At 41.1% G+C, this 13,020-nt stretch overlaps 1 long non-coding RNA gene across 6 annotated transcripts in view; it reads left to right on the top strand.

The window, feature by feature from the left end:
- Positions 1-13,007, top strand: part of LOC138115175 (uncharacterized) — a 58,235-nt gene extending 45,228 nt beyond the window's left edge. For all 6 annotated transcript variants that reach the window (XR_011153114.1, XR_011153096.1, XR_011153108.1 and 3 more), the window contains 3 exons: positions 2,662-5,757; positions 6,595-6,709; positions 11,638-13,007. This is a non-coding gene — a long non-coding RNA (uncharacterized lncRNA). The remainder of the gene's footprint in view (positions 1-2,661; positions 5,758-6,594; positions 6,710-11,637) is intronic.
- The last annotated feature ends 13 nt before the right edge of the window (positions 13,008-13,020 follow it).

The following is a 13,020-nucleotide window of genomic DNA, read 5'->3' as shown; positions in this document are numbered from 1 at the left end:
TGGGCTTTCCATCACTAAGTCATCACTGTGGATTTCTCTGCTGCACCCCTGATTGACATCATATCACTGACTGTCCTGTGGCAACTACTCCCCAGCAATTTGGCCTGTCCTTATTACTCACTTTTAATCAGATAAGATATTTTCTGCAGTGCCTGCTCTCATCCTCAGTAGGCTTTCTTAAACTTGCATGAATGTTACTGCCAACTGATTAAGGCCCAGCGTGGTAATAGAGGTGTCCCCTTAAATAAAACAAAAAATTAGTGCAATGTACAATAAAACTTACTCATAGTTTCAATATTTAAGAGACGTTTTTATGATCACATTTGATAGGATCCATCAGGAATTCAGATCTGTTTCAACTGAAGTGGCTTTATCTACCTATGTCAAAGAAGGCAGAGACTCATTTTTTGAATTCTGCCTCCTCCTGCAGTTCAGGCTGTCTTATCAAGACTGAAATCAGACAATTTTCAGGTGTTTCCTGCAGTTGTTCAGAGAGGAATATTTTACTAGTCTCCCTTTCTGTTTCTTGTAGTTCCTGTGCTCCCAGAAAAAGGCAGGCTTGCCTTGGGAGACTGAGGGGTCATGATCAATTACTCCACAACTCTACTGAACTCTAGGGGTTAAGGTCACCATCTGAGTTTCTCCTCCCATGATGAGCAACTTCTTATCAGCAAGCATGGAAAAGCATATTCAGTATGACTCCGGACCACAGTGAGAAGTGGTATTTCTATTTCCCTTGAGGAACAGTGGTCATATAATCCACTTAAAATAGCCCAGGTTTTGATTTTTCATTTTAGAAACAAAATTATTCATGGCTAGCTTGAGTTATGAAAGATTTACTTTGAAGAACAATACAAAACTGCTGATGCAATTATAATGAAAATACTATTCTGAGGTAAAGCTGTAGGAAGAAAAAGGAAATATAAAAGCAATTTAATTTCATGGGTTTTGGAAGGCTTGCCCTTTGTCTATTTAAGATCTATTTTTATTAAAATTTTGCAGCCTGGAGGTTAATTCGTTTTTTAATGTCTGTTTGTCTTTCAGAGTATTATTGAATTAAGCAGTAGGTTGCATGACTGTGGTCTAGAAACATTAATTTGCATGCACAGTATTTCTATTTCCTCTTCAAGAAACAAAAATGGCCTTTTATTAAAGCTCCTTGTTTGCTTTTTTTGAAAAGCATGCTAAATGCAGATTGGTTCACTAATGAATTGTCCCATGATCCTCAAGATTATGAAATTTGTCCCACAAAAACCAACAAGTGTCCCCAGAGGCATTATGTTCTTTTTCCAGCCTGCTGGCTGAGACAGAGGTGGGCTGAGCAGCTGCTTAGCACCACCAGCCTTGCTAGAAACAATGACTTCTCCAGCCATTGATGCTCTGGAGTGTTCACTAACAGGGTATTCAAACCAGAACCTAACCCTGAAAGTGGAAGTAGTAGACATGTAAGAAACTGCTGGTTGATCTCATAAAGTGAGTTTATCACCTCTCTGATCCTGCAGTTTTCTATGTGTTACTATATTAATTCATTCTTACCTTGAGCCTGGCCTGCATTTCCATGCTGCTGTTGCCAAATGCCACTTTCAGAGGTTCAGAGTATTCCAGGATTTCTTGGAGAAATCCTCTAGCGAGTTTAGTTCTGTTTTTGAAATCAGGTGGCATTCAGATTTGGACAAATCTAAGCTTATCTTGCATGTTATGCAAAAGGGACTTTTATAGCTCAACCCTTAGTTTAGAAATATAATTCAAGCAGGGCTCTGCATTCCTGTATATTTACCAAAGAGCCTGAGTGTATAATTCCAAATATGAACCTCAAACATTAAGAGAAGAAAATTTGCTCCTACCAGTTTTACCAAAAAAGTTTATTCTTGTTTCAAATCACACAGTATTTGCTGTGTTTACACATCTATTCTTTGAGTCATGTGATTATTGGTTTTTTTACATTCCTTACTTTTCTTTTAAAATGCAAATGAAATTTTGTTCTCACAGTTACTGAGAAAACATCAGAATGGTGTTTTTCAAATAATCCAACCCAAATAAAGCTCAAACCAGAATTAACCCAAAGGCTCAGAAGCCCTCAGAAATCTGATAAAGAATTCTAGTGGGCTCAATCTTAAAACTGCTTAAGATTGATTTGAAGTTATGATTTAGGAGCCCACCCACTTGCGAGCTCTGGTTACAATAGACCAAAAGTAGTGCCTTACTCTAGTAAAGTGGAGAAAATAACCAACAGCTCTTTCCTCATGGGTAAGCTCCCAGAAACAGTCCAGTCAATGCTTGTGTTTGCTGAGGCACTGGGAATGGACATGCCTGGCCATCAGTGGGGATGATCATATCCAGCTGTCACTACTCAAGTCTCTGTTAGGTTACCCAGAAGGGAAGGTGCCCTGTTTGGTGTTTTTATTCTGCCCAGAGTCCTGTGCAGACCCAAACCTTTCAGGTTCTTGCCTGTGATGTCCATCTGCAGGACACAAACTGGTATCACAGCAGCCAAACCCAGTATGTACTGTCTGTGAGCATAAATGGGATTTACTTCTCTTAAAGGACAGGGGTTTATCTGCGAATTCTTGAAGACTGCAAGAGAATTTCTTGGATGGACTGCTTTTCTCAGTAAGCCTGTCTGTTATTGACAGACACATATTTTCACTTTTTTCCCCACAGATTCTTACCTACATCTTTCAAGTTCAAAATCTGGACTATGAGTTCTTCAAGTTCAAAATCTGGACTATAGATGGTTCCCTGCTGATAAATTTACCACCAGAAAATGAATGGAAATTCTGGAGAAGAGTGATTGATCATTGCCTGAGAGACCCAAACTAAATAAATGAATTAAAGGCACAGTTCTGCATTCCCTCTCTCCATTTTTTTAGAAGACATCACACCAAGAAAGACTCCTGAGAGACTGAAATGAATCCTCTTACTTGTGTGCACTAGATCTTGCTGCCTAGGAGATGCACAACTGGCATGTGTAATTGCAGTGTACCTGAGCTGTATTTAAAAATAGGAGCCCTGTGAAACAGAGAGGCAAAACCTTGAATCAGCATTATTAACAGACAGCTTTATATCGATTTTATTTCTGATGAATAATTCACAGCATCCCAAGTCCTTCATCAGGTTGGCTACAATATTCCATGGAATTAAGCATGGGTCAGAGAACAAGAAACAAATTACAAAACCCTCTCGAAACTGCCACACGGTTTTGAGACCATCTATTCAGGATCATCCAAAAGTGTATGTATTGCAGTATCAAACCAAGTGTTGGACTGCCAGAAATGGGAATCCTGCTGCATTTCACATCTTCCCCTCATGTCAGCATGGAAAGGTTGCACTGTTGATGCCTATATGCTGCAGTCATCTCTTCTCCCTGGAGCATCCCTTCACTGGTGCTGTCTGACTGAACCGATCCATGTTTCTGAATCCCAGCCAACACAGTGATCACTCCCTTCAGTTGTTTAACACAAGAGCAGTAACCAAAGTGTAACTGGAGAGTGATTCTAAGTCCTGCTTGGATGGCCTCTGAGCACTGAGTGTCCTGCTGTGCATGTTTTCTCCTTCAAGTGCCCGCATCAGGCTAATTGCTTACCCAGTGAGCTGTGCTGTCCCTAAGGCCCTGCAGAATGAGTAGAGAAGCATTCCCAACCATTCACTTCTCTTAAAAATTGATGTTTGCCATTAGACAAGACCTCTTCCTCTTGTGGTATCTTGCACTCTCACTTGCGCAAGGACCTTCCTCTGAAATGGGAATCTCTACCCAGAAACTTCAGGGTTTCCAACTTGGCAATTGTATATGAAAAATGCTTACTGCTCTCAAAAAAAATTAATTCTAACAACCTTCTAAGGCTGGTCTAAAACCAGAGAAATTCCATAAAACCCTACTCAGGTTGTCATTTGGACATTTCAAAAGCCTAATAGTGAGACAACTGGTTAGTGACATGTCGTGTGTCGGTGCTTAACTACATGCAATGGATTAACTTTCTAATTTGACTAAATTCACTATGTGCACTCAGCTTTCTTATTTTTCTGAGAGAGAACACCATGAATGAATGCAACAACTTTATTCTCTTTAGCACATTAAAAATATAAATTTTTGAAGTTCGCACTGGTATTCATAGATCATCAATTCTATTCCTTGTATACAGAAATATAAAAAAATGACAATAATGTCTGAGCAACTTCCAGCTGTGCACGGTGATGTTTACATTCTCTTTAAAGAGATGAAGGTGGGAAGGGATAGAGTTGGTTCAATTACTAAAATAGCTGTAATTGTCTCTGTGAATGTTTTCGAGAAAACAATTTCTTATATCTGATGGAATCATTATTGACATTTGCCAGGACTCTGGTGGAGCCTTTCACCTTTTTATCTGCAGACAATTCTGTCTTCTGTAGCGATTTGTGTCCTCTTCATTCTAGAGCTGTGGGAGCTCTACCCTCACTCTGAGGAGGCAGAAGCCTCATGCCACACAGGCTTTGCTTCCAACCAGTTTTGAGTATGGAGCATTACCATTTCCATTGTCCTGGAGTCATCTCCTGGCACTGACCATGACAACAAGTGAGACATAAATCAAAATGACTCCTGGAACCAAAGACTGATTTTTGTATTGTTTAGCTCTATAGATGCCATTCACAACAAGGGGAATTATCTCTGCTGAGGTTAAATATTCTGCGAACAGAGAAATTACCTGTATAAATACTGCAACAGGCCTAAGGGACATTTTTTTCCTTACACAGTATTAATTTTAAAAGTAATAAAATCTTCTAGGAGTGCAATGCCACATGAAGTGATTTAAAGTGTGTCAGAAGATGAACAGAAAAGTTAACATTACCATTTCATCTTTGCCTTTGTTTCTGTTATGCCCAAACTTCACAGAATGCAATAATGCATATAAGAGATCTGGCTGGCTGACGTCTGTCCATCCTGAGGCACAATGGAAGGAATCAAGAATAGAGCAGCTGCCTGAATTCTGAACTGTCTTGTTTTTATAGGCTCTTACATAAGCCTTTTTTTATTCTGTATTTACCAAGTCAAGGGCCTATCTCATTGTTCCATTAGTGCAGTACCTGAATTCGCAGCAAAGCAAGGAAATATGGCAATAAATCTTATTAGATGTTGCTGTGTGTGGAACACAGTCCCAAAGGCTCTCCTGAGTGAGCCACATCCCTCTCGAGCAGATATCAAAGAGAATAAGATTATGTGCAACAAAAGAGAACAACAAACTTTTTTCGAAATGGTGATATCTAAACTGCACAGCACAAATGCCGCTCTTTGGGAGAGCGAGATTTTTCAAGTGATCTGTGCATAGGACCACTGATGGGAAATGTGAGAAGAGGGAGAAAAAGTGCTCCTGCTCTCATTCCTGTCTCTCCCTCCACGCTCCTGGCAGGAGTCTGAGTGGGCCAAGGCTACAGGGGCTGCTCCACTGTTTTCAGACCCCACAGCTGATGAACTTCAGTGTTAGTCTGACTTGAGTCCAACTCATTTAAAGGATCATTTTTCCCACAGTTCAGTCTGAGGAGAGAAGGTGCAGTGTTTTAAAAGCATGTTTCTTGCGTTGCTGTGGGTGAGGTACCTGGCTCATTTGTCCTTAATAAGTTGCAGCTCTGAGTGTTTCTGAGAACATTGGAATTGCCTCCCTGCTGCTTTGCTTTCCTTCATGTACCTGCTGGACCTGTGACGTGCCTTTGAGCAGGCCTGTCTGCTGGCCTCGTTGTAACTTATAATTAGGCTGACATTATTTATAACCCATTCAAGAGATACAGGTAGGTTTTCAGGTGTTTCTGTCCACCAGGTGAACATTCATTGGGACTGAAACCTCTTGGGCTTCTCCTGGCTCTCAAGAGGTTCAGCACTGGGCTGGCACGAGCTTCCTCGGCACTGTCAGGAGCGAAGTGTTTCTTGGCATGTGCAGGAGCTGAATGCTGGGCACCTGGAGAACTTTAAAATTGAAATAGGTACCTACTTAGGTTTAAGAGCCTTCTGAGCTGGGCAGCAGCTGAGCAGAAGTTTTTAGTATCACTGTTCGTAATTGCAGCTGACTTCTGCCTGGCTTGGATACCTCAATAACCTTTTGGGATCTGGCCCTAAGGGTTTTATTTTTTTCTAGCTTATGCATTAAATAATAAAGAGCAGGCAATTAAGAAGTCTTGCTTAACTGGCTTAGTCTCTTGAAGAGAGCTACAAATCAGCCTTGTTTTCTGCTCCTGAGGATCATTAGATCATTTGTTACAAGGGCGCAGGGAGCCTCTGCAGTGTTTTGTGGCAGAAGGGCACAGAGCTGCTCTGTGGAGTGCTCTGTGCTGTTGTTTACAAACCAAGAGTGCTACCCTGAGCATCCCAGCTGGATGTTTAGTTTGAAAAGCGATATGTCAGTCGCTATTTAATTAGGACCCTGCAGCCCACCTTTCTCAGATGCTGCAGCTTATTAAAGCGTTCCCTGATTGGGAATATGCAGATGCCATTGGTGGAAGAAATAGCTGCCTTTAGTCAGAGTGAAAGGACTTTGCCACCTCTAGCTTGGAGTTACAGCAGCACACTTGGACCCCAGGGCTTAGATGTAAGGACAGAGCAGACAAACAGGCTCCTATTCTCCTTCCAAGGAAAATGCTTTAGGAAGGGGTGTTGCTGTGCTCCCTGTCCCGGGAGAGGAAATTCTCCATTGCTGCCTGTGTATCCTTCCCACATGGCTCTTCTCTGCAAGAATTTCAAGAACAGGTGAGCAACATCTCTTTACGGCTTGCTTTTTGGGCTGGGATTGAGAGCAATAGGAAGTAAATAAGTTTGTGTTTGGTATCTCTGGGAGAGGCCTGCAAAGAATAAGCTGCTTACAGTAAAAGAACATGCCAGTGTTCAAGGCCAGTTTGGATGAGGCCTTGAGCAACCTAATCTAGGGGGAGTTTCCCTCCCATGGCAGAGGAGTGGGAAAAGAAGATCTTCAAGGTCCCTTCCAACCCCAGCAAGGCTACGATTCTCCAGTGGTGCAGCCTTCTCTAATTTGGAAGGCAATTAGTACTTCTTGAAATTAAGGGAATTGAGGCTGCAAAGAGACTCCCCAGTAAGCTCTACAAAAATTGTAGAGATATCTCTAAAATTGTAATGTGACCTTCAAATGCCTGGGTTTAGTCCTGGTGTTGTTAACCACTTCCTATTTCTCTATTGCAGCAGGCTTAACAAAAACCCCAAACCCTCAAACTTTCACCAAAAACTGATGGTGTTTATGTGAGCTGTGGTACTGATACACTTGGAGAATTACATATTTTATTCATACTGAGCTACAGGAGCTATTCCAGAGCTCTTAGCCTGCTTGTTATGTTGGCTCAAATGTACCTTTCCAGAGGTGATAATTCCCTGTCTCACTTAGAAATATGGAAGATGAATTTAGAAGAAAGCATTTAATGTATTTTTTTTCTTTTACACAAGTTTACATTAATGAAGTAAAACACTGAGTACTGTTGCATTGGACCCATCTCCTCCAAAACACTGTTGTCTGTACTTTTAAGACAGAGGCACAGTGTTTCTTCTAGATGTTAGAGATAATGCATGTGTGTAAGAGCTAAGGACTGTTTAACTGGTTGGAAAATTCCATAGTGGAAAATGAAGATGGAGCTTAATATTCAGCTCTCTTATCCCTGATTTTGGGAATATTACGTCTATTCAGTAGTGCGCTTTGGCTTTTGTGCAAGCAAAATTCTCCTTCATTTCCCACCTCCTCTGGCTTTCTGGGAAGGGACAAATCATCACTGTGAGCAATATCTTCCTTTTTAAGCTCATTTTTCCAGTTTCAGGATGCTGGTTTTGCTCACTTAAAGACCTCCTTTTTTTTTTCTTTTTTTTTTTTTTTTTTTTTTTTTTTTGTTAAAGCAATCACATCCTAAGCACAGAGATACCCAGAGAGTGGGAAATAATCATGACAATGAATCTTGCTCCCTACAAGAGGCAAAACAAGTTGCATGACTGAAGCCCATGCCTGAATGACAAAAGTTCTGGCCATGACTTGAGCTGGTTAAACCCACAGCCTCTGTATCTCCAGGTCTAAGAGAAATAGTGGTGATAGCTCACTGTGGTCATTGTGAGAATTAGTGCAATCATATATAAATATTTTACACATTTTACTATGCCACATATTATTTCACTAGGAATTAATTACTTGCTTTCTCACTGTGATGGGAAAGGAACAAAGTCACAGAGAACTGAGAAGAGCTGGCTAAGTGTTATTAATGCCTGCTTTTTATTTACCAAGAGATTGGTAATACTCTAGAAGTATTTTTTTAGCCATTTCCTTCACCAGACACACAATTTCTTTTGATGAGCAAAGAAAAGCCCATGATAACGAGATCACAAGAGCAGTATGAAAAGAAACTGGGAAATGCTGGCAGTTTTGATTATTATAATAATCTAGTATAGAAGCAAATTATATTATTACTCTAATACAAACTCTTGGCAAAAGGAGTAAAAAAACTGCACAAAAAAAAAAAAAAAAACAACCCAAGCAGTTGTTAAATTTTTGAAGGCATTTATGAAACTGCGGCAAAACAACTTTTCACTTCCATTTAACATATATTTATTTAGAGTTGGGAAATGGTATGTGGTATTAAAAACATGGCAGTGTTCCTTGTAGTAAATGCTTTCTGTCCTGTGAGCCAAAGAAAGGGTTCACACTGCCCTGTTTCTGCAAACCAGAGTGTTCATCAAATGTTCCTATAGTCACAATTCACACCCAATAAACCATAAGGAGTGTTATTAGCTGAAATATTATTAAAACCACTTATGTCAGTGGAGCGAGAGGAGGAGGAAGTAAAGTGAATGCAGTTCAACTGGACACAGTACTGCAATTCCTTTGTTTCATGAGAAGTTTCCTGGGAAAGACGGACCTTCAATGTTTGGTGACAAAACTGTTGAGTGTGATATCAGTCTGAGGGTGAAGCAGGAATGGCAAATCACTCCTGTTCTCCTGTAGATTGCAAAGTCTGAATGCAGGACAGGATGTTAGCTGTGCCAGCAGGGATGGTTGTAGGACATTTAGGCATTGTTTGAGCAGAGGGGAGCAAGATTGTAAGACTGTGGGATTTTTTTTCAAACTAATAATTAATCCAAGATCAAAGTGATCATTATATCACTGCATTAGTCTTAGTTTCTATTGGTGTCTCTGTACTGTTAGCCATTTAGACACACATGCATAAAACTGGCAGACACTGTATCATATTCTGGCTAAGTCATCCAAAAAGTGTCCATACACATTCCGCAGTTACAGGGGCTGTGCCAAAGCCTGGAGGATTTGCTAGGATATTCTGTGAGTGGCTACACTGACAACAGGACTGATGTCAGAGCCAGGTGTCAGTCAGTGCTCATGAACTGGTCACCAGGGCTACAGAACAAGAAAACCAGTTCTCCCAGGCTTTTCACTTGCCATGAGCTGCTGGGCTTCACCCTCTGTCGCTCCACATTCACCACTTTTGCTGCAGCCTGAGAGCTTCACAGGGGAAGCAGGGAGGGAATCTGTGCTCAATCTGTGGCCAGTTAGGGACCAAAGAAACCCTCAGGGTGACTGGGAACAGCACTGAAGCTGCCCTGCACTGGGTCAGATGCTGCTACTGTTCCAACTGGAAGTTTGTGGGATCACCCCAATGTGGTTTTTGTTCCTGTGAGGAGAAGGATGGAAGAGAACAGCATCGTCCAGCATATGAGGGCTTCAATATGTTTTCTGCTTCTCCTTTACAGTTACTTCCCAGCTGCTTTGCACTTCCCTCTCAGATGCAACAGGGCCCCAAATTTCAACTGCTGAGATGGAAACATGCTTAATAATAGATTATGAAAAAGACATGGTGAAAAATTCCAGTTTAGATGGAGGATTTCAGTGCCAGATTGTGCCCTGGGATTCCAATGCATATCTTCCATTAAAGCCATTAAAAATGTTTGCATTTCAAGGAAGAATTTGGACTTTTGACACAATTCCCTCTTTTTCTTTGGGAGCCAAACATTTTCTGTGGTAACAGAACATCTTATAACAAGAATAAATATAATGCATTCAGGCATTAAAATGAATAACAGTCCTTGATCTATTTGCTAAAGATTACAGGCATGAGATGTGAAAGCTGTTAGTGGTTTGAAGAAAGATATTTGCTGTAATTGGCACTGCAGCTTTGGTTTTATTACAAAATATGAAAGAGATGACCAGAGAGGTGTCCAGATCCTCACATTCTGTGGAGAGACTACGGTGCATCTCATGACCATAGCTTTGGCCAGTGGTTTGCTGCTTTTTGAACCAAGAGGTCTTAAAAATCTCAGGGTAATGTATTTGCCACACATGAGCAGCTGCCTCCTATTCCAGTGGGGTCAAAACCTCAGTGGTGAGGTTGTATGGCTACAAGTCTAAGGAAAATGTTAAGCCTGTTTCCTGTACTCAGAAGGCACTGTATGAATTAAAACGGCATTGTGTGAATGGAACACTTTGCTTTAAACACTCAACCCTTCAATTTCTGTATTGCTTCAAATTGGAGAAATATAAATTTGTACAGAGAGAAGCATTGTCCTCCAGAATGGAGATAACTCTCATCCTTCTCTCCCTCCTCAAGTGTTTGGGGCAGGCTGTTTCCATTCCTTTCCTTCAGAAATGAAAGCAAGTGCCTGCCTGCTTCCAGCTTGTGCTTGTGGGAATGGGGAAAGACGGAGCTCAGCCCAGGAGTGTTTGAGCTCTCTGTTGCCTCCTGCTCTTCTGGGATTTGCAGTGGATCAGCTGGAAGTGTAGATCCCAGTGGTGATGGCATTGTAGCTTTACAGGAACGTGCCTAGCACTCCCTGAGTCTTGAGGTCAACTTAAACTTCCCAGCTGGGATACTCAGTACAATGTAGTTTGGTGGGAAATCTTTAGACATTTTTGTGGTGGCAGATTTCACCAGAAACTTAACTTGCTTTGCAGAGTGCTTTTTTCAAGATTGATTGTTCCCCACAAAAAAATAAGCTATTTCCTCAAAGTTGACTTCTTAAAAAAAAAATAAAAAATCACTGTCCATCTCATCAGAGAATTCCCAGCATGTTGTGAACAAATACTGTTTTTAGCCTTCCTATTCCTTTATGCATAAGGCATAGGTAATGCCTGGTGTGTATTTCCTTGGGATGCCATGTCTATCTTCCAATTTGGTCTCCTTTAGGAAAAACTAACGTGTTACAGTTTTGGCTGTTGAACGGGCCATAACAGCAAAGCCAAGGGGCTTTGCCTGTAAGCACCAGCCACAGCTAGCTACAGTGTGGTTTCCAGTGATTTAAATATTTATAGAATGCCAGCAGAGGGTGAAACCAGGAGGAATGGGGATACAGCAGTGGAGTGGTTGTTTTGGTGGCTGTAATCTCTGGGGGAATGCTCACTGTACAGAGCTGTCTCCTCAAAGAAAGATTTGGGAATAATTGTAGGCAGTGAGAAGGGCCGGGAAAGACCCTTATTTCTTGCTGATATTGTTCAAAACGTTTGAGATGCTTGCAGCTGTTTCCAGAACTTGTTTAGGCCTCTAGATAAGTCTTCTGCGGAAGCAGTGAACACCTCTAAATCCAACAGTAAAGCTCATCTCAAAGCAGACAAGTAAATGAATGCTTGAAGAGCCTGTGCAGGTTGCTTTACCACATTGCTATGCTCTTCTTCTCTCCTCCAGATCTCCAGTGTACCAGACAAGCCATTTTCCCTTGATGTTACAACCCACACAGCTGCTGTACCAAGTCATGTTTGGTGGTGGTATTTACTTAGTGCTCTCTGAGGATCTTCTGGTCTTTATTCCTTTTGATTACTCTTAGCATCACTGAAGTTCAGCTGGTCCAAGAATCCAAGAAACCCTGACGGATTTAAGAAGCTAGAACATACAGCAAAGATGAATGAACTTTATTTAAAATAGAACCAGTCAGTTCTTCTCCTCACTAAAGAAACAGATTGTGGCAGACAGCCAGGATGTTTCTCTTCTGTAAAGATCTCACACCAGCCCTACCTTAGCTGGTTCCCCTCCTCTCCTTTTGTCAGTGTGATGCATCTGCATTAGCAAGCTGTGCTTTTCATTCCAAAGTGATGAAAGGGGAAAACAATAAATTACAATGCCTTTTAAGAAGTCTCCAAATCTTATCAGATCTCACATTTCATCCTGGCTGCACTTTCATGTCATTCTTTTACTATTACTCTAATTGCCACTCAAAATTTATTTTGCTGCTGTTGTGCACCCAGCACTTGCAGCTACTGTTGAGAAATAGTATGGAGGCAGAAAGCAGAGATCCTCTCTCTCCCTTTTTGTAAATTCCTATTGCTTGTGAAATTCCCAAACTCACAACCTCCCAAGTTTCTGAGAAGAGTGGCCCTCTACGTACTCTGAGGTATTGTTACACAGTTAAAAATGGAAATCTGATGCTGCTTCTTGTGGGGTAGAGGGGAAGGGATTGAGAAAGGTGGCGGTTTCTCCCCAGCTGTCTCATGGTGGTTGAATGCTGGGAGTAGAAAACAATATAACAAATACCTGAAAATGCAGCCACCTACCACTCTTTTATATAAATTTGAGATTACAAGCCAAACTCACTGTTGACATAAGCAGATGCAAATCTAATGAAGTCACTGCAGTTACTTCTACTTATGCCAGAGGTGAATTTGTCCCTATTTTTGGAACATGCTGGTTTTGTGCTACAGCATTGGCACACTGTATCATGTCAAAATCCTTTTGAGCAATGGCAGTGTGCCACTGGCTGAGTAACATGATGCATCATGTCAAACATCTGCCTGATAATGGTCCTGATCTGCTTTTTGACATGATGCATCATGCCACTGTACCATGCCTGAAGGCATCTGATAGGAATTCTGTCGGGATCTGGTAATAAGAAATGTGTGCTAGTATTGGAGAATTTTGGCATTTTGTGGAAAACAGTGATCTCTGTGTTAGTGCATTTATAAATCTCTTGCAAATGCCTCATGTACTTGGGTGAAAAACGATCACTAATGTACTCCCACTTCAATGTGTCACATTAACATAATAAACGATAAATCATTTTCTATTTCGGTCTGT

Source organism: Aphelocoma coerulescens, chromosome 1 (genome assembly GCF_041296385.1).
Source record: "Aphelocoma coerulescens isolate FSJ_1873_10779 chromosome 1, UR_Acoe_1.0, whole genome shotgun sequence".
Classification (NCBI taxonomy): domain Eukaryota; kingdom Metazoa; phylum Chordata; class Aves; order Passeriformes; family Corvidae; genus Aphelocoma; species Aphelocoma coerulescens.
The sequence above is the reverse complement of the archived record's forward strand: the minus strand, read 5'-3'. Positions and strand labels throughout refer to the sequence as shown.